Here is a 23,052-nt window from a genome sequence, read left to right as displayed (position 1 = left end):
TGTGTTAGTCCCTGAATTGGGTCCTCTCTAGTAAATACTGTTGAAAAAAACTCATTTAGTGTGTCCGCTATGTCATTATCATTTTTGCTTAAGACTCCCAACTTGTCTTTTAAAGGGCCTATACTCTCCTTCTTTAATCTCTTGCTATTAATGTATTTAAAGAATTTTTTGGGATTCGCTTTGCTTTCCTTTGCTACTAGTTTTTCAGTTTCTACTTTAGCCGCTCTTATTTCCTTTTTGCATATTTTGTTACATTCCTTATAGTGCTGAAATGACTCTGCTTCCCCGTCAGATTAGTATTTTTTTAAATGCTCTCCTTTTATTGCCCATAAGTTCCTTTATCTTTTTGTTAAGCCACATCGGTTTATGATTTTTATTCCTTTTTTTGCTGCTCGATGGAATACATTTGAGTGTAGTTTTAGCTAGCAGGAATTTTAGTACCTCCCATTTCTCCGTAGTATTTTTTCCTAAAAACAAACCTTCCCATTCAATATCCCTGAAAAATACCCTCATCTTTTCAAAATTTGCTTTGCTAAAGTTTACAGTCCTATTCGAGCCAGTATAGGGTTGTTTATGAAAACTGATATTGAATGTGACCATATTGTGGTCGCTGTTTCCTATTGGTTCCCCTACTATAATACCTGATACCAAATCCCCGTTGTTTGTTAATACCAGGTCTAAGATTGCATTGTACCTAGTTGGTTCCTCAATTAGTTGAACTAAGTAGTTATCATTAAGTGTGTTTAAAAACATATTGCCCCTAGCAGTATCACATGAATCGTTTTTCCAGTTTATCTCTGGATAGTTAAAATCTCCCATCACTACTATGTCTCCTACTCCTGCTGCTCTTTCAATTTGCTTTAGTAACAATTCCTCATCAGATACGTTGATACCAGGCAGCCTATAGCATACACCCAATACTAACTTTTGTATTCCTTTTTCCCCCGGATGCAATTTCTACCCATAATGTCTCGACAGTGTCTATAGTCCCCTCCTGAATATCTTCCCGTATATCAGGTTTTAAAAACGGCTTTACGTAAAGACACACCCCTCCACCCTTTTTATTTAGTCTGTCTCTCCTAAACAGTGTATAGCCCTCTAGATTGACTGTCCAATCATGAGATTCATGTTCATGTTTCAGTAATGCCTATAATATCATACTGTTTGCTTGCTGCAAGTATTTCTAGTTCGCCCTCTTTACCAGTAATGCTTCTAGCGTTTACATACATACAACTAAGATAAGTATTTTCCCTTGCATTAGGGACATCTTTCACCTTATGTAGCAATGATGACCTGTAATTGTCATTGGTTAGTGCTTTGGTAAAATCTCTTTTAGTACCCTCCCCCCAACTTCTCCCACATTTTGTTTACTACCGCCATCCCCACTATTCTCACTGCATGACCCGTAGTTTCTTGCTAAACCCTCCCCCCAGGCTCTTAGTTTATAATCTCCTCCAACCTTCTAACCATCCTTCCCCCCAGCACCGCTGCCCCCTCCTCAGTCAGGTGCAATCCATCACGACAAAAGAGATGGCACCTGACTGAGAAGTCTGCCCAGTGTTCCAGGAACACAAACCCCTCTTTCCTGCACCAATCCCTAAGCCACACATTTATCTCCCTAATCTACCTCTGCCTCCCTGGACTAGCGCGTGGCACGGGTAATATTTCGGAGAATATTACCTTAGATGTCCTTGCCTTAAGTTTCTTTCCTAAGTCCCTATAGTCTTTCTTAAGGACATCCCACCTTCCGCTAACTTTGTCATTGGTGTCAATGTGCACCAAGACCGCCGGGTCTTTCCCAGCCCCTCCCAACAATCTGTCTACCCGGTCCGCGATGTGCCGTACCCGAGCACCCGGGAGACAACAGACTGTACGGCGATCACGGTCCCGGTAGCAGATTGCCCTATCTGCCTTCCTGATGATAGAATCCCCTACCACCATATGACTAGGTACCTCACTATCTTTTATCCCAACTGCGCCAGAGGGACCGCTCCTCTGGATGCTAGAGGTAGCAGTCTCCTCCGGCACCGTCCTCTCTTCACTATCATCCTCCGATTCCTTGTCCAGTCGGGCAAATTTGTTCGGGTTTGATAGTTCGGAGATGTCGAGCCTCCCCCTCTTTTTCTTCCTTCTAACTGTGACCCAGTTGGCTACCTGATCATCATCCTCTTCTACCAGTGACCCCTCCTGCAACTCCTCCACTGTTCTGTCTAAATTTCGCTCGAGATTGTGAATCTCCCTCAGTCGTGTAACGATTTGCTCTAGATCAGTTACCTGGGCTTCCAGGGCAACTGTTCGCATACACCTCGTGCAGATGTAATCACACTGGGCCGGTAGCTCCAGGTGTGCATACATCTTGCACGACATGCACTGAGTGAGGTCCCCAATCACAGCCCCTCCCATATTGTTTGTAAGGTCTAACTCCCTGTTTCTCTCAAAGAAAAGAAGCAAAAAGAAAAAGTAGAAGACAAACAATCTCACTTATACAATAATTAAGCTGGCTTATACTTATCTATCATGATTGTTAGATGCGCACCAAGCAAAGTAAGAATTCCAAACCCTATGATAAATCCGAGCAGAAGTTGGTTTCCGGGCCTTCATCGTGGTTTGAATTACCTCCTCAGAAAATCATTTAGCCCTTAAGATGGAAGCTTCAAGAGCCACGCAGTCAAAGCCAATCGGGCTAAATCCTGATATACACAGGGGCCCTGAACGAGGAGATCTGGGCGCTGCGGAAGTAGAAGGGGACGCTCTATCGAGAGACCCTGAAGGTCTGAGAACCAATGCCGTCTGGGCCACGCTGGAGTGATCAGAAGTAGGATTGCTCCTTCTTGCTTGAACTTCCTTATAACTCTGGGCAGGAGTGACACCAGAGGGAACACGTATGGCAGCCAAAATTTACATGGAATTGCCAGTGCGTCCACGAACGCTGCTTGAGGATCCTTTGTCCTTGCTCCGAAGACTGGAACCTTGTGATTGTGTTGAGATGCCATCAGGTCCACATCTGGAAGGCCCCACTTGTTCACGAGGCATTGAAACACATCTGGATGGAGGCTCCATTCTCCGGCGTGTATGTCCTGATGACTGAGAAAGTCCGCTTTCCAGTTTAGGACCCCTAGAATGAACACTGCCGATATGGCTGGCAGATGGCATTCCGCCCATTGAAGAATCCGTGATACTTCCCTCAATGCCATGTGGCTTCGTGTGCCGCCTTGATGAGTGATGTACGCCACCATGGTGGCGTTGCCCAACTGTACTTGAACAGGTCTGTTCTGTATTAAATGCTGGGCCAAGTTCAATGAGTTGAACACCGCCCACAATTCAAGAATGTTTATCGGGAGGAGAGACTCCTCCTTGGTCCACCGACACTGAAGGGAGTGTTGCTCCAACACTGCACCCCAACCTCTCAGACTGGCATCCATCATAAGAAGGACCCAGTTGGAGACCCAGAAGGGACAACCCCTGCTCAATCGTTGGTCCTGAAGCCACCAGCTCAGTGACAGATGGACCTCCGGAGACAAGGAGATCATTTGAGACCTGATCTGGTGAGGCATGCCATCCCACTTGGCAAGAATCAGCTTGTGCAGAGGGCGGGAATGGAATTGAGCGTGCTCCGCCATGTCAAAAGCTGACACCATGAGACCTAGCACTTGCATTGGCGAATGTATCGACACTTGCGGACGAGATAGGAAGCATCGAATCCTGTCATGAAGCTTCAGGACCTTCTCCTGAGACAAGAACAACCACTGGTTGTGAGTGTCCAACAATGCCCCCAGGTGCACCATGCTCTGAGCAGGGACCAGGGAAGATTTCTTCCAGTTGATGAGCCACCTGTGGGCTTGCAGAAACTGGATAGTCAGATCCAGATGGCGTAGGAGAATTTATGGGGAATTTGCCAGGATCAACAAGTCGTCCAGGTATGGTAAGATCCTGACCCCTTGATGGCGGAGTACAGCCGTCATTTCCGCCATGACCTTGGTAATGGAGGTTGCCAACCACAAACCTCAGGTACTGCTGATGTGACACTGCAATGGGAATATGCAGATAAGCATCCTGTATGTCCAGAGAGACCATAAAATCCCCAGGTTCCAAGGCCAGAACAATAGAGCGAAGAGTTTCCATATAAAACTTGGAGACCCTCACAAATTTGTTCAAGGACTTGAAGTTGAGAATAGGCCAGGAGGACCCATTCAGTTTCGGGACTAGGAACAGCGGTGAATAGTACCCCTTGCCTCTCGGAGCCAGAGGCACCTGTACTACCACTCCTGTGTCCAGGAGGGACTGTACCAACGAATGAAAAAGTTTTGCCTTCACCTGATTCAAAGGGACGTCTGTCAGGCAAAATCGATGAGGGGGACGATTCTTGAAGGATACGGCGTAACCTCAAATGATGACTTCCCATACCCAGGCATCAGAAGTCGTCTTCAACCATTCCTGGGTATACCCTAGAAGTCGGCCCCCCCACCCAGAGATCCCCCAGAGGGAGGCCCGCCCTGTCATGTGGCAGGCTTGTCAGTTTTAGAAGCAGGCTGACGGGCAGCCCAGGCCCATTTGGGTTTGGGCTTATTGGGTTTGGAAGTTTGAAACTGTTTCGGGTACGCCTGACCTTTTGCTTTCCCTGAAGGACGAAAGGAGTGAAAAGGAGTACTCTTAGCCTTCGGCACCGAAGGAGCAGTACTAGGTAGACACGCTGTTTCAGCAGAAGCTAAGTCAGCCACTATCTTGTTGAGGTCTTCTCCAAAAAGAATGTCTCCCTTAAAAGGAAGTACCTCCAGGGATTTCTTAGAGTCCAGATCCACAGACCAGGACCATAACCAGAGAATCCAGCGAGCCAAAATGGACGTAGTAGAAGCCTTGGCCGCCAGAACACCAGCATCAGAAGCCGCCTCCTTAATGTAATGAGAAGCTGTGAAAATATAAGACAGACATTGTCTAGCATAATCAGAAGTGTTGGAAGGCAACTTTGCCTCCAGCTCCTGAGCCCACACTTCAACAGCCTCTGCAGTTCATGTCACTGCAATGGTGGGCCTATGCGCAGTACCAGTTAGGGTGTAAATCACCTTTAAACAACCCTCCACATGCTTATCCATCGATTCTTTCAGAGACGTGATGATAGTTGCCAGCAGAGCTGAGGATACCACCAGCCGCACCACCTGCAAATCCACTGGCGGGGGTGTTTCCCAATTTTTACTTAGCTCCACAGCGAGGGGGTAGAGAGCCAGCATCTTCTTTTGAGGCGTGAATTTCTTTCCTGGATTTTCCCAGGACTCCTGACGTATATGTCAACTAAATGGTCAGAATGAGGTAAAACTTGTTTAACCACTTTCTGATGTTTAAACCTGTCCGGTTTCTTAGGGGCAGCATCAGGCTCTGGGTCATCAGTAATTTGAAGAATGGTCATGATAGCCTCCAACAAGTCAGGAACATCCACCTGTGAAACAGATTCCCCATCAGAAGCATTGGGATCAGAATCTGTGGGGTATATAAATGCCATCCTCATCAGACAAGGAGTCTGGGACGTTGGTGGATTGTGAGGAAGTAATGGCCTGCTTAGAGGACCCTTTGGTCTTAGGCGGGCAAGGGTTACACTTCTGAGTAGTCAGTGATTGGTTCAATTGCTGTAACTGAGCGGACAGTTGATCTGCCCTTGATGGGTTAACCGCAGGGACCATAAGTGGTTGTACTGGCACAGGAGGTCCCATAGGGGGCGTTAGTCTCATAACCAGCTTATTCAATAGCGTGGAAAAGGTAGCCCAAGGTGTGTCATTTTTAACCCCCGATGCTACAGTACCACTTGGAGGTAAGGATCCCCCTGAACCTGAACCCTCAGCTGCTATGTTTTCCTCAAATGTGTCTGCAGCGTCACCACCACTCAATGTGGGATCAGCCCCAGGACCATTGCCCTTTGTAGCTGACATATCCGAAAGCTCAATGCAAGGCAACACAGTACAATATCAGCAGCACAATACCTGACAAGAACCCCATGTGCAGTGTATCAGCACCAGCAGGGAATTCAAGAGGTACAGTATATGGTGACTAAAAATCACAGAGAAAAATACACAGAGTATATCCTGTGAACTACCTATATTAAATGATAAACCTGACGCACTTAGCCCCCTCAGGTTATAGAATATAGGGATAGCAATCTGAGTGAGATACACGAAATGGAGGTCACACAGCAGCTATATGCACACACACATTGTCACAATGTACAATGCAGAAATTATGACATGCAATAAAACTGCACTGGCAATACAGAAGTACTATGTATAGCTATACACTCAATAGATATAACAATGCACAGTAAAGACTGGATGTATATCACAGGGTACTTGTACTATATAACCCTGACTAAATGCACTCTCTTAACTAACACTGTCAGCAGACATGTAGAATACTTAAGTGTCCTGTAAAATGCTCAGCGCTGACATGCAGGCGGCTTTACAGAGGAGGATTTGCCAAACAGTCCCAGGATCAGCTCAGCTTGTCCTAATGGCGCACAAACGCTGACGGAGTGAGGGAGAGAGAGATATGCAGTTCCAGGGTGGGAACATTTACTCTAAATTGCGCCCTGGGGCTGGGGGAGGGGCTTCAGGTCAAAGCCTTATCCCCCTGCTGGACTTCACCACCGGGTACTGTGGGCTTATATAAATGGTTTATGAGAGAAAACCAACCTGTGCCCTTGCCCTGGTGGTCTAGTGGGGTCCCTGTAAAACCACAGTGTCCACACCAGCGCGCGTGGCCCGCCTTCCACCGGCCGCGCGGGATCGCGATATACAGCGGGTCCCACCGGGGGGACCCACTTACCTCCTCCCTGAGTGCGGCCATGTGATCCAGGAGAATAGCGGTCATGTGTGTGACTAACAGGAAGAAAACCGGAGCCTCCGGTGTAGGTACCCGGCAAACAGGGTGTGGGAGTGTACAGCGCCGCTGGGGGAGGTGAAGGAGCTGCAGCAGGAGTTGTCTGACTGACATCTAACACTTACAGTGCATCTGCTGCAGCCCTTGAAGTTTTCATTTTTCTTTAAAAAGCTTCTTCTTAGGGCTGCTGGAGCAGGTCCCCTGTTGTATGCCTGCTTACTGCATGGCACCAACTACAAAACTGAGCTCCTGTGCACGGAGGCGGGGTAATAGAGGAGGCGGCACTATGCATTCTGGGAACAGTCAAAGCTTTGAGCCTGTTGGTGCCTCAGATCAGGCTCCTACTCTACACCCCAATGTCATTCCCTGTGGAGCCCAGTGTAACCCGCAGCAGAAAAGAGTGTATGTATCTCTTTTACCAGTTCACAAATGAAAATGAGCATGCTCTCAAGTCTCTTACAGAATGTTATCATATAGCATGCTCAAGGGAAGGAGTCAAAGTTGAGCCAAGACAGCCTTGTTGTCATTGCTGAAGTGGCTCAAGGTGATGGTGAGATACATATTTGACCATTATGAGACAGAAATTGTTTATGGTGACAATTGTGCAACTGTTAGTTCCAAGTTTTCATTAGTTAATATAAATAATTCCATGGGAAACTCCCAGTCACACCTAACAATTATAGGGATCTGTATACTACAGATGTAGCACCCATTGGAGTCTATGGAGCGAATACAGGCTGCGGCCAGTCACAGCTAGTCACATTTGCACTATGCCGTGATACGTATGCCCGTGTGTACACATCACAGCATAGGTAAGTGTGGCTACATCTGTATTGCTTCACAATGTGTACCATATTCTTAAGGTATATACGATCTTCTCTCAGGAATCATCTAAAACTTTAACAATCTTCTCCTTTGATTACTATAAGAATGACTATAAATAAACAAGGGATACAACTAATTTACTTAATTACAAAAAGGCACCACTATTGTTAATTTAAACAGGGTGACGTGATAAGTTCGGAGGAACCCTGATGCTGGACAGGGCAGCTAAGAGGGACCAGTGCTGCTAGTTGGATGCAGAGCAGCATGGAACTTAAAGAAATTCTAAGGGAAGACTTTTTCTTTCAGTCAAGTGTTTATCTTTTTATTTTATATTCTGACTGGCAAGATAGCTGAAACAGCATGCAATTTGACCTATCTTATCTGTCAGAGCTATATCTTAAAACCTGCCAGTGTGATGTATGATTTTGTGAACCACATCTTAATACATCTCACAGTTTAAATATTTTATGCTTTGCATTTGACAAATTGGGATTACAATATCAAATTGCATGGTTTCAAAACATTGTTTTAAGGGCAGTTTGGCCTTTAGCAGATCTGACAGCTCCCACACTGCACATAGGGGCCAATTCAGTAAGGATTGTATAAATTACAAATTTGCAAATATTGCGACCATTCGGAAAAATTGCGAAAGCACGCCCAAACAGAAAAACTGCAACACTAATTTAATGTTACAAAAACAAGGTGGGCTTGTGAAATGTGCAAATATTGTGAAGACCTAAAAAAAATATGCATTATTTGCATATAAATTTACAATTTTATGCATTTTTTGCATGCATGTTTCTGATGTTGCAATTTTTGCAAACAACTGTGTTTTAACCTCAAATATTGCACTACCTACTTTCCTGGCCAAAAAAAAATGGTGTTGCTGTGCTTGAACATATGTTTGTGTTTGTAGCGATATAAATAAATAAATGTAACCAAATGTATGTGGGTATGTTTTTTTTTTTCAATACAATTTTTTATTATTTAAAATAAAGGTGTATACAATACCAGAAAAGTATTATTAAAGAACAATGCAAAAATAAAAAATAATCCAAATACACATTAATGCTTAATATGTTGTCACAATCATTAAGAAATGAAGTATTCTGATAGGAATCAGCAACAAATATAAAATGCAGTAAACTATAAATGAGGATTCAAACATATCAATGTCTCACAAACAATAATAACAACTATAGTGAAGATAAGAAATAGGGGTGGAGATGACAAGGGAGGAAGGTAGGGAGGGAGGGAGGGAGGGAATGTTTCTGATCTTAAGTAATAAGGAAATATCCATTATAAGAAAAGAAAGAAGAGTATAGAAATGAGTACAAATTGATTGAAGGATAAGGTGGTATTAAGAAGAAGCAAGATAACGTAATAAATGCCAATCTGTGTTTTCATAGACTTTCATGATACGATCCTGAGTGGGCAGATCTAAGATTTGTAAAAAGGGAGACCATTTAGCATAACATTTTTCTACATGTTTGTCAATATCAGGGAAAGTGTTATTTCAATCAAAATAGAGAAGTTGAAGTAATTTTAATTTGAGTTCTAGTAAGGTAGGGGAAGAAGAAGAAATCCAATGTATAAGAATAATTTTATTTGCAAGTGTCACAATGGTCACCAATAACGGTATATGGGGAGTAAGGGCAGAATTGGAAAGCCAGTTTTTGAAGTTTGCACATAAACAGGCTAGTGGATCAGGGAAAACATGTGAAGAAAATAAAGAATTTATAAAAGAAATTACCTTATTCCAGAATTTCCTTATCTTGCCGCATTCTCAAAAACAGTGGAAAAAAGAGGCTTGAGAAAGATGGCATTTCAAGCATGCGTTGGAAGTGTCTGGAGAGATGTGTTGTCTTTGTGCAGGAGAAATGTATGCTCTGTGTAAAGTTTTCCAGTGTACTTCCTGCAGATATGAAGAGCTTAAGTATTTAAGATTCCTATGACAATGTGTAGTAAGTATCGAGATGGAGTCAACTTCGGAGATATCAGATTGCCATGAAACCATCAGTGATTGCCATGGTTTAGTGTTGGAGGTAGGTAGAAGAATAGAATAAAGATATTTAGTACGGTAGGGGGAATTATTAAGTAAGCGTAAAAGAGAAGTAATAGGTTCAGTGGAGCATGAAGTCCTAGTGTTGGGGTCTAGAGAATGGGCGAAATGTCGAGCTTGTAGAAACATGAAGAAATCAGAAGTATGTAAAAGATGCTGTTTCTGAAGAGCCGAAAAAGTCAATGTATTTCCTCCAGGATCAAAGACCTGTGAGGTGAGAGAAAAACCTTTATCTTTCCAAGTGAGGAATATCGGGTTATAAAGTGATGGGTAAAATGAAGGGTTACCCCAAAGTGTGTTGTAAGGAAAAGAAGTAGGATTTCTCTGTAATTTTTTGTTAATAATCAACTAAGCTTAATAAGTGTCATAAAACATAATGTGATGTAGGATATGAGTGGGAATGTCACATTTCTTGGAGTGAAGGAGGGCAGTAGGAGAGTATGGGGTGAATAAAGCTACATCTAAAGGAAGCGAAGTATAGGAGGATTTAGAGAGCAACCAATCAGAAATGTACCTAAAATGAGTAGCTAAAGTATAGAGTTTCAAATTTGGAAGTGACATACCTCCATTCGACCTATGTGTTTGTAATTTGTGAAGTGCAATTCTAGGACGTTTATTTTGCCATAAAAATTTTGAAGTAAGTTGATCAAATCGTTTCAGCTCTGAGACAGAAAGACCAATCAGTAGCATTTGTAGCAAGCAGAAAATTTTAGGAAAAATAATACATTTAACAACAGCTACCGTCCCAAAATTGATAATGGCAAATTCATCCAAGAATCATAAAGTGAATATATTCTAGAAAGAACTGGCGTATAATTGTGTCTATATAGAAAAGAGAGATCTGAAAGTACATGAAGACTGAGATATTTAATGTCTTTTTTAAGTAAAGATAGAAAAAGAGGGTCAGACGAAAGTGAAGTGACAGTACTTGGATCAGATATGTTTAGAATTTCTGATTTAGAGGTATTTATCTTAAATCCTGCTTGGGCACCAAAATTAGATATTATAGAAAATAATGAAGGAAGTGAGGTGGAGGGATTGGATAAGAATAGTAACATGTCATCTGCGTAGAGAGCAAGTTTTAAAGAAACATCGCCGACTAGGATGCCATGAATGTCAGGGGAATTGCAGATAGATATTGCAAGGGGTTCAATAGCTAAAGCAAAGAGTAATGGGGAAAGAGGACATCCCTGACGGGTGCCCCGAAAAACAGTGAAAGGTGTGGAAAGATATCCATTACAATAAAGTTGAGAAACAGGTAAAGTGTATAGCGTCTGTTTGAGGGAGATAAAGGAGGGAGGATAACCAAAGAGCTGTAGGGATTTAAAAAGGTGAGACCAAGTCAAAAGGTGGAAGGCCTTTTCTGCGTCTAAAGCCAGTATAATATTGTGAGCAGATGAGGGAAGTGTTGCTGAATGATGGATTACCGAAAGCACTTTACGCACATTAGTTACAGAATGACGGCCCCAAATGAATCCAGTTTGGCCTGGAAGAATTATGTGAGGAAGAGAAAATTTAAGACGGTCTGCTAGGATTTTTGTTAAGCTTTTATAATCTAAATTTAATAGAGAGATAGGGCGATAGGAGGATGGAAGAGAAGAATCACGACCTGGTATTAAGAGAACCTTTATTATAGCACTGTTAAAATATAAGGGGAGGGTCTTAGAGTGAAGTATGGAATTATACAATGCCAAAAGATGCACATCGATTTTATCTAAAAGTAATTTGTAAAGTTCACTCGAAAACCCATCAGGTCCAGGGTCTTTGTTAGGTTTCAAATGTTTAACAGTAAAACGAACTTCTTCTAAAGTAATTGGTGCAGAAAGGGAATCATTAAAATCAGGAGGGATCTGAGGTAGATGAGGAAAAGACCAGGATTGAGATGCCTCATTTGAGGAAGAGCCAGGAGCAGAATAAAGTGTTTCATAAAATGTCTTCATGATATTAGCTATGCATTGGGGGTCATTAGTTAGAGAGTCATCCGGAAGTTTTAAAGGATGAACTATTATAGGAGAGGAGGAGCCTTTTAAAATGTTTGTAAGGAGCTTACCTACTTTATTTCCAAACTTATGGAAGCAAAAGTCAACTTTGAATTTATATTTGTCACCCATTGAAGAAAGAAATTCGTTAAATTGAAATTTCAGTGTTAAGTATGTAGATTTTGTAGACGGCGAGGGGTGAGTTTTGAAAGCTTGATAGGCTTCAGAAAGGGACTGTTGTATTTCTAGATATGATTGAGCATATTTTCTCTTTAGGGCAGTGGAGTATGAAATAATATCGCCTCTAAGTACTGGCTGTTTGCCAAAATAAGGGAGGATCTGCTTCAGAGTGTATTTTGGGGGTGATTCCGAGTTGTTTGTTCGCTAGCTGCTTTTAGCAGCATTGTACATGCTAGGCCGCCACCCTCTGGGAGTGTATCTTAGCTTAGCAGAAGTGCGAACGAAAGATTAGCAGAATAGCGAATAGAAATTTCTTAGCAGTTTCTGAGTAGCTCCAGACTTACTCAGCCATTGCGACCAGCTCAGTCCTTTTCGTTCCTGGTTTGACGTCACAAACACACCCAGCGTTTACCCAACCACTCCCCCGTTTCTCCAGCCACTCCTGCGTTTTGCAACTCGAACGCCTGCATTTTTCCGCACAGTTTCCGCCCAGAAACACCCACTTCCTGTCAATCACACTACGATCAGCACAGCAATGAAAAAGCTTAGTTATGCCGTGAGTAGAATACCTAACTTTTGTGTAAAATAACTAAGTGCATGCGCTCTGCGAACCTTGCGCAGTAAGCGAGTAATCGCAGTATAGCGAAAATCGTCAACGAGCAAACAACTCGGAATGACCCCCTTTGTTCGAGAAATAAAAAGAATCCCAGGCCACATTCAAAGAATCACAGAATTTCGCCGAGTTAGACAAATGTGATGGGAATCTCCATTGGCGAATTGAAGTGCGTTTTGGACTTAATATAAAGGAAAACCAAAGCAGTGCGTGATCAGAGATAAAGATGGACTCAATGGCCGAATCTGTTACAGTAGGAAATAAATGTTGTGAAATAAACATGTAGTCTATTCTGGAAAATGTATCATGGGCAGAGGAATGGCAAGAAAATTCTCTTTCGAGAGGATGAAGTGCACGCCAGATGTCAGTCAATTGTGAGTTTTTAGAGAAATAAGGTATTCCAAGTTTAGGAAGGTGATGGGGCACCTTAGAAATATTGGAACGATCTAAGTAAGAAGAGGAAACTAAGTTGAAATCTCCACAGACAATAAGATTATTATTATTATTATTATTATTATTATCATTTATTTATATGGCGCCACAAGGGTTCCGCAGCGCCCAATTACAGAGTACATATGCACATAATCAAAACAGTGACTTACAGTTGAAATCAATTTTGGACAAGTACAGGGTAACTAAGCATAACTACACCAGTAAATGACAGAGATAAGTTCCAGGTGGCCCAAAAAACTGTGATTTGGGCAGTTGAGAATTATTAAAGTAAGAAAAGGGTGAGCACATGAGGGAAGAGGGCCCTACTCGTGAGAGCTTACATTCTAGGGGGAGGGGTAGACAGACAGGGGTGACACAGATGGGGTACATAGAGAGCATGGAACAGAGGGTTAGGATGAGATTTGGCTGGGTTTGGTAAAGAAATGGGTCTTGAGAGCCCGTTTGAAGTTTTGTAGAGAGGTGGAGAGTCTGAGGGGGAGAGGTAAAGAATTCCAAAGGAAGGGAGCAGCACGTGAAAAATCTTGGAGATAGGAGTGGGAGGAAGTAATCAGGAGACAGGAGAGGCGGCGTGCATTAGCAGAGCGAAGAGGACGGGTGGGAGAGTAAAGGGAGATAAGGTCAGAGATGTAAATAGGAGAGGATTGGGTGAGAGCTTTGTAAGTGAGAGTGAGAAGTTTGAATTGGATTCTGAAGGGGAAGGGAAGCCAGTGAAGGACTAGTAGGAGAGGGGAGGTGGATGTAGTGCGTTTGGTGAGGAAGATGAGCCGAGCAGCAGCATTGAGGATAGACTGGAGTGGAGAGAGGTAATTGTCAGGGAGGCCAGTTAGGAGGAGATTACAGTAGTCCAGTCTGGAAATAATCAGTAAGTGAATAATGATCTTAGTGGCATCCTGGGTGAGAAAAGGTCTGATCCTGGAAATGTTTTTGAGATTAAAATGACAGGTTTGTGAGAGGTGCTGAATGTGTGGTTTGAAGGAGAGGGAGGAGTCAAGGATTACACCAAGACAGCGTACTTGGGGGCTAGAGGAGATAGTCGTGCCATCAATGGATAATGAGATTGTGGGAGGTGAGGTTGTGCGGGAGGGTGGGAAGATGATCAGCTCAGTCTTAGACATGTTGAGTTTAAGAAAGCGCTGGGACATCCAGGAAGAGATAGCAGAAAGACAGTTAGAGGCACGAGTGAGGGGAGCCGTGGAGAGATCAGGGGAGGAGAGGTAGATTTGAGTGTCATCAGCATAGAGGTGATACTGGAAATTAAAAGAACTAATGAGTTCACCTAAAGAGGACGTATAGAGAGAGAAAAGGAGAGGCCCAAGAACAGAACCTTGGGGGACACCAACAGTTAGTGGAAGTGGGGGCGAGGTAGCATCATGAGAGGAGACAGAGAAGGAACGATCAGAGAGGTAGGAGGACAGCCAGGAAAGGGCAGTATTGCGTAGACCAAGAGAGTGAAGGATTTGCAGAAGAAGAGGGTGGTCCACAGTGTCAAAAGCAGCAGAGAGGTCAAGAAGAATCAGCAGAGAGTAGTGGCCCTTAGATTTGGCGGCATGGAGGTCATTGCAGACTTTTGTGAGGGCAGTTTCAGTGGAGTGGAGAGAGCGGAAACCAGACTGGTATGGGTCAAGCAGTGAGTGAGAGGAAAGAAAGGCAGTAAGGCGATTATAGACAATACGCTCAAGAAGTTTGGAGGCAAAGGGGAGGAGAGAGGTGGGTCGATATTTGGAGAGAGTGTTAGGATCAAGGGTAGGTTTTTTAAGAATAGGGGAGACAAGAGCATGCTTGAAGGCAGAGGGGACAGTGCCTGATGAGAGGGAGAGATTGAGAAGGTGGGCAAGATGGGAACAGGCAGAAGGAGAGAGGTAGCGAAGGAGGTGGGATGGGATAGGGTCGAGTGGGGAGGTTGTGGGGGGGGGAGGAGTGTATGAGGGCCATGACTTCCTCACCAGATACTAGGGAGAAAGATGTCAGAGTTGGTAAGAGGGTAGGGGAGGGGTGGCAAAGGATGGGTGGTGGCTGGTTGCTGGACTGGTGGGATGTGATGTCCTGACGTATGGAGTCAATCTTGGATGTGAAGTAAGTGGCAAAGTCAAGAGCAGACAATGAGGAAGGGAGAGGAGGTGGTGGTTGATATAGGGAGTTAGCTTAACTAGGAGCATCTGGAAAAAGGCTTTATTATAAATATTCGGTGCATAAATATTGCAAAAGATAAAAACACATGCGTCGATGGGCATCTTGACAATTAGAAAACGGTCATTAGGGTCTATGTCTAATGAAAGAACTTGAATATTAAGGTTACATTTTGCCAATAGAGCTACTCCTCTGGATTTAGAGTTATATGGAGCGACCGCTATGAGGGACCAATGCGACATCTGCAATTTCACGGATTCCTGTTGTGTTAGGTGTGTTTCCTGTAGAAAAGCAATATTAATATCTGACTTAGTTAAAAACATAAGAATTTTACGGCGTTTGGCCGGGGAGTTAATACCACCAACATTTAGTGTACCAATTTTAAGATCAATCATTTATAAACCAGAAAGGGGTGAAAAATAGCAGCAGTATGTTGCTGATAATCAACACGTAGATCAGAAATAGGGCATAGGAAATGGGGATAGGAAGGGGTGGGACATAGGAACAATTAATACGAACATCATGAAGTTTGAGAAAAGTTTGACAAGCAAACAAACTTCCGAACAATATATCAAGTATGGAAACATTAATAAGACTATGCATATTGTTTTATCCGGTGCAATACTCCAGATAACCTCCCGACTGTGGTATCTGGACAGCAGAAGACATAGTGATATGATAGAGCAATGCTAACAAGTATAAAGTAAAATACTAACATATGTTAATGTGTAAAATCTGTGTGGAAAGATATATACTCATAAATCAAAATTTTGATGAAAAGGCACAATGTATATAAAGTATAATAAGAAAACCCATACAGGTAACCAAATATACCAAATAAACTAGATACGGAATTAAATTATCCAAACAGAAAGAAAACTATTAATGATGCTTGTTGGACTAGTGAAAACCAAAACTAAATTCGCAAAAATATGTCTGTCATTGAAAAGAAATAAAGAAGAATCAAGGAGAGAAATCGACAACTCCAAAGGAAGGCAGAAAATCAAGTATCAGCATCTGTGGGGGGGTATGTTGGTTGCTTAAAAAGCATTCAAAAACTGTTAGGAAGCTAAAAGACATTGGGGGTCATTCCAAGCTGATCGCTCGCTAGCAGTTTTTAGCAGCTGTGCAAACGCATTGCCGCCGCCCACTGGGGAGTATATTTACGCTTTGCAGAAGTACGAACGCTTGTGCAGCAGAGCTCCTGCAAAATCTTTTTGTGCAAAACAAGACCAGCCCTGTAGTTACTCTTCGTGTGAGTTGATTCTAACGAAGGAGGGACGGCTTTTGACGTCACACACCCGCCCAGCAAACACCCAGCCGTGCCTACGTTTTTACAAACACTCCCTGAAAATGGTCAGTTGCCACCCAGAAACGCCCACTTCATGTCAATCTTCCTACGTTCGGCCATGCGACAGGAATGTTCGTGCAAACCCACGATGCTCATTTTACCTGTACGATGCACCTGCGCATTGCAGTGCATACGCATGCGCAGAAATGCCGATTTTTAGCATAAATGTGCGATCAGTTGTAAAAATTGCGTATGCACCGTCTACCGAACATCAGCATACACCCTACAACACACCCCTGCTCGTAGTTTTTGCGAGTCCAGCCCTTTAGTATGCACCCTACATGCCTACTTTTCGTAGTGCATATGCAGTTTTTGCTTCGTCTCAGAAGTTGTATTTTTTTTCTTTTTGTGGTATATGGTTCAGATTTAGCGATTTTTCCGAATTTTCTGCGATCTTTGCTGCTTTGCGTTCCTTGCTGAATTAGGTCCATAATGTAAAGTACCTGATCCTGAGCCTCACACAATCTGCATTCATTGCCAATGTTCACGTAGCTGAGCTATTTGCACAACGGTGCTGTCGTGATTAATTCAAATGGTATCAGAAAGGCGGTGGAAAAGTGATTGGCATTCCTACTAGGTGGTGACTGAGAGGTGGCTACTAGTGCATGCACAAATGGGTCATTCAGTGGGCAAATTATGGAAGTGTCTTGGGTGTGTCAACGCAAGTGGAAGTGTTCCCAGATGCTTGACGGATTACTCAGGCGGCCTTACTCAAAGGAGAAACTATACCTGCCATAGGGATGGTGCAACTTTCTGTGGTACATCCAATGGTGACGTATTAGGATGCACTTATCAGTATTACAGTGTGCATGGGTACTAAAAGCAGCGCTGCAAGTGGGCGGGTACGCATGGGTACGGCGTACCCTTAAGAATTTAGCCATGGGTACACCGTACCCATGCCGCAGGGCCGCAGCTCCATCCCTCCCCTGCTGCTGCTCACCAGCGCTGCTGCTGCATGAGGGGAGGAGAGCGCAGCCTGCGCCTCTCCTGCCCCTCAGTGTTTTCCTTCAATTCTGCACTGGCCCATGAGCCAATCAGAGCTTGCAGACCGTCAGCCAAGGCTCCTGATTGGCTGCCAGACCGCAAGCCTTGATTGGCTCATGGATCGGCACCAAATCCAAGGTAGACACTGAGGGGCAGGAGAAGCGCACGCTGCGCTCTCCTCCCCTCACACACAGGAAGCAGCAGTGAGGTAAGCAGCAGGGGAAGGGGGGCATGTGTACCTGGCACTGGGGGCATATATGGCACTGCGGGGACATATGTATCTGGCACTGGGGGCATCTTTGTATTTGGAACTGGGGGCATATCTGGCACTGGGGGCATCTCTGTATCTGGCACTGGGGGCATATCTGGTACTGGGGGGACATGTGTATCTGGCATTGGGGGCATATCTGGCACTGTGGGGACATTTGTATCTGGCCAGGGGGCATTACTGTATCTGGCACTGAGTGCATATCTGGCACTGGGGGGACATGTGTATCTGGCACTGGGGGCATACTGTATCTGTATCTGGCACTGGGGGCATATCTGGCACTGCGGGGACATGTGTATCTGGCACTGTGGGGACATGTGTATCTGGTACTGGGGGCATATCTGGCACTGCGGTGACATGTTATCCAGCACTGGGGGCATATCTGGCACTGTGGGGACATGTGTATCTGGCACTGGGGGCATATATGTATCTGGCACTGGGGGCATATCTGGCACTGTGGGGGCATTTATGTATCTGCCACTGGGGGGCAATGTATATCTGGCACAGTGTGGGCATTTGTGTATCTGGTACTGGGATGGCAATGTATATATGACACAGTGGGGGCATTTGTGTATCTGGCACTGTAAGGCAATGTATATCTGGCACTCTGGGGTCATTTGTGTATCTGGCACTGTGGGGCAATGTGTATCCGGCACTGTGAGGCAATGTATATCTGGCAATCTGGTGGCATTTGTGTATCTGGCACTGTGGGGCAATGTGTATCTGGCACTGGGGGCATATCTGTATCTGACACTGGGGGCATATCTGGCACTGCGAGGACATGTATATCTGGCACTGTGGGGGCATTTCAGTATCTGCCACTGGGGGGCAATGTATATCTGACACAGTGGGGGCATTTGTGTATCTGGCACTGTGAGGCAATGTATATCTGGCACTCTGGGGGCATTTGTGTATCTGGCACTGTGGGGCAATGTGTATGTGGCACTGTGGGGCAATGTGTATCTGGCACTGTGGGGCAATGTATATCTGGCACTGTGGGGCAATGTATATCTGGCACTGTGGGGCAATGTATATCTGGCGCTGTGTGGCAACGTGTACATGGCACTATTGGGGTTATATGTGTATCTACCCCCCCATTTGTGTATCACACCCCCATTTCATTGGCCATGCCCCATGTGGCATTTGGTCACACCGATTTTTTGACGTGTGCACACAGTACCTGTAAAACATTTTTTCTACTTGCACCACTGACTAAAAGTGCACATCTCAGTCCTTGTACATTTGGCCACATGCAGTGGCGCACGCAGGGGGGGGGGGTTCCGAATACCTGGAAACCCCCCTGATGAGCCAAATGTTTTTTTGTTGAGACAGAGACAGCACTGTCTCCGTCTCAGCAAAAGGCGCGATCGCTACCGCGGACCTCCTGCAGCACCAGCAGAGAGCTACAGTAGTATGTAGCTCTCTGCATAGTGAAAGTCAGGGGGGAGCTGCTGGCTGTGGAAGTTCAGCCACAGCAGCTCCCTCCGTCCCTCCCTCCCCCATCACAGAACTCCTGCTCCCAGTCTCCCAGTCCCTGGTGGTATGTATACCACCTTATATTTAAGTGTATTTAAGTGATATTAAGTGGTCATGGATATTATCTATGTATGTGTATGATATATATATATATATATATATATATATATGTATATACAGTGTGTGTATATATATATATATATATATATATATACACACACACACACACACACACACACACACACACGTGTATATATATATATATATATATATATATATACAAACAAAGAACCCAGCACTCACCAAAGTAAACTCACTTATCCTCAACAATTCAATAAATAAATGATGGGGATTTAGTTGGTGGATTGGCCAATGCACGGAAGCCTGCATACCGATTTTCAAGGTACCCCACCTTCATGCAGGTCCTACACTATCACAGAGTCTTAAAACCTGACTACTTCACTGCTGTTACACATATCATCTGCCTGCTAGATTTAATGTGTACCTGCCACAGACTTTATGGCTTTTAAAGGCACACTAGTCACCTATTGCACTGGTTCAAAGATGATTACTAAGGAACAGCTGAGACAGGTTCAGGATAATAAAGTCCACACAGGGGTGCATGAGAAAGCTAGTGGCCACGGTTAATAAGAGCTAACCATAGATTAACCCCATCGTATACACACAGAGAAAAAACCACAGCACTCACCACACCAGAAGTGGGGCACAGCTATGCACTTACCACTCACAGGGTGGGGTGCATGTAACACAGCACTCTCCACCACAAAAGCGGGGTACACAGCTGTACTTACCACTCACAGGGCGGGGTGCATGTAGCCCATGACCACATCGCTCTAATAAATACAAACAAAGAACCCAGCACTCACCAAAGTAAACTCACTTATCCTCAACAATTCAATAAATAAATGATGGGGGTTTAGTTTGTGGATTGGCCAATGCACGGAAGCCTGCATACCGATTTTCAAGGTACCCCACCATCATTTATTTATTGAATTGTTGAGGATAAGTGAGTTTACTTTGGTGAGTGCTGGGTTCTTTGTATTTATTAGAGCGATGTGGTCATGGGCTACATGCACCCCGTGAGAGAGCAACTGACACAATTTGAAGGTGAACACAAGCCCACATTACAGTTGGATACCCAAACAGACTGGGTTAGCAAATTGGGCACGCAAATTGAACAGTACCGCCAAGATCTGGTGCGATTTAAAAAGGATAAACTCGTCACGGTACAGAGAGACTACCAGCAAAGACAAGTTTACCCTTGGCTAGGAGGTGCAAGGTCATCCCAGGAGCATAAGCAACCCAAATGGCGGTCGACCTCCCGTAGGCGGAGAGAACAACAGACGGGGGTCAGTTCTTCAGCCAGTGACTCGGAAGGACAGTCTGGCATAACATCACAGTCGGAAGGGCCTCTCCTTTTAGGCCCTGGAGCACAGGGAATTGGTACCCGCTCCAACCGCACCCCCCAACCAGGAAGAGGGCGAGGACGCGGAGGGCAAAACAAAACCAAAGGATCATCCGCACAAAAACCACCGCGAGCCTAAAAGAATTGGTATTCAATCTATCCTCGGTTCCACTAACAGACCAGGAATACCACTTATTAGCCAAGGGACTTTCATTCGTACCCACAGTTTTCCCAGACCCATTGGAGAGTAAGGTGGAGACACACCGCCTGGGTCGAACTTTGAGGCGACAAGAATACTTTAATGCACAGCCTTCGGAGAACACGGTTTCAAGTATTCCAATACAGCTAAGGAACATAGCCCCTCGATCCAATTTTGATCCCCCAAGTCTCAATCCGTCTATTAGGACATTTCTACGCATGTTAGAGACTGAGGACATTAGTCATACATCTGATCAAGTACACCTTAATCTCTCTAGGTCTGAACTGGCCACATTGCATGATATGTCTCTTAGAACAGACATAGTCGTCCGTAAGGCCGATAAGGGAGGGTCCATCGTGATCCAAAACCTTGTTGATTATGTCAAGGAATGTGAGCGGCAGCTCAATGACACCAAGGTTTATAAGAGACTCACGATGGACCCGACCAAAGAATATAAAAAGGAACTTGATGCCTCTTTAACTTTGGCCAAGGATCAGGGCTTAATTACAGTCGAAACGGTCAAGGCCCTCACCATTGAACATCCTAAGGCCCCGTTGTTCTATACAGTGCCTAAGGTCCATAAATCCATGGTGGACCCCCCTGGCAGACCAATAGTGTCTGCCAGAGGGTCTCTGTACCACCCTATATCTGTATACTTGGACGCCTATTTGAATCCTTGCATACAATCTCTCCCTTCGCATTTGAAGGATACCACATCCTTGCTGCTGCAGCTCCAGGCCCTGGGCAATCTCCCTGAGGGCGTATTGCTCTGCAGCTCGGATGTGACGAGTTTATACACATGCATCCCGCACGAGGCTGGCATGGAAGCCGTAAGATCACTTATCCAAGATAATGAAGCCTATCATGGCCCTGAGATATCATTTTTCCTGTCTCTCTTGGATAAAGTCCTCAGACGTAATTATTTTCTTTTTAATGGCAGATTTATGCTTCAGTTAACCGGGTGTGCGATGGGGTCAGCAGTGGCCCCGTCGTATGCCAATGCATTTATGCATCAGGTTGAGTCTAAAATGTTGTATCTAGAACCACAGGTCATGTCCAGGGTTATTTACTTTAGGAGATACATAGATGACTTGATCGTACTATGGCATGGGTCTAGGGAAGATCTAGTCAAATTATGGGAGGATCACAATGCAACGCAGCATCCTGTACAATTTACATTCAATATTGATGAGACCACCATTATTTTTTTGGATGTGGCAATTACTATTAATCTGGGCATACTGTCGACTTCTTTATTTACCAAGAAGACCGACAGAAATATGCTTTTAGATTATCGTAGCTTTCACCCCAGTCCATTGCGCAGGGGGTTACCCTATTCGCAATTTATGCGAGTACGACGTATCACCTCTGATCCTATAGAAACAGTGACAGCCATGGACAAGATGTTAGTCAAATTTGCAGAACGGGGTTACCCATTAGGAGAGCTAGAGAAAGCTAAATCTAAGGCCTTAAAAATCTCACGGGAGCAAGCACTGAATCCCTCAGCTAGACCTAGTAGGGGTTATAGTCCCCGATTGCCATGGGTCAATAGATATACAACAGCCACCAAGCAACGGGTAAGAAAAGCTAAAACCCTATGGCCAATTATTCAAACGGAGGGGGCTTTATCATCACTGGCTCAGACGTCCCTGTTACCTAGCTACACCAGGGGTCGCAATATAGGGGATCATCTAGTTAAATTGGACGTCACCCAGTTGACTAGTAAACAGGATGCCCACTTTTTAAGAGCCAAACCAGGTTGCTTTAGGTGCCTGGGATGTGCCACATGTAACACTTTAATGACAGGCAATACCTTTAACCATCCACTTACTGGGAAAAAAATAGCCATTAAACATCGCCTCACATGCACGTCCACACATGTTGTGTATCTCTTGACCTGTCCGTGTGGCCTTGCCTATGTTGGCAAGACCATACGCCAGTTCCGAGAACGTATGGCCCTGCATAGAAGTGCCATTAAAAAAGCTTTTGAAAAAGGTCATAGTGACCAACCGTTTGCCCGCCATTGTTTTGAGCTTAAACATGGGGTGGCAAGTATTAGGGCAATATTGATCGATCAAGTCCCTAAGACACTTAGAGGGGGCGATAGAGATAGAACGCTTTTACAACGAGAGTCCAGGTGGATTTATAAATTGGGGACTCTCTCCCCTCGTGGCCTCAATGAGAATTTAGGCCTACAGTGTTTTTTGTAACTACATAGTCTGTTTTTTGTAACTATATAGTCTGTTCT

This window comes from Pseudophryne corroboree, chromosome 6 (assembly GCF_028390025.1).
Source record: "Pseudophryne corroboree isolate aPseCor3 chromosome 6, aPseCor3.hap2, whole genome shotgun sequence".
In the NCBI taxonomy this organism is placed as follows: domain Eukaryota; kingdom Metazoa; phylum Chordata; class Amphibia; order Anura; family Myobatrachidae; genus Pseudophryne; species Pseudophryne corroboree.
This window is presented reverse-complemented; position numbering follows the sequence as displayed.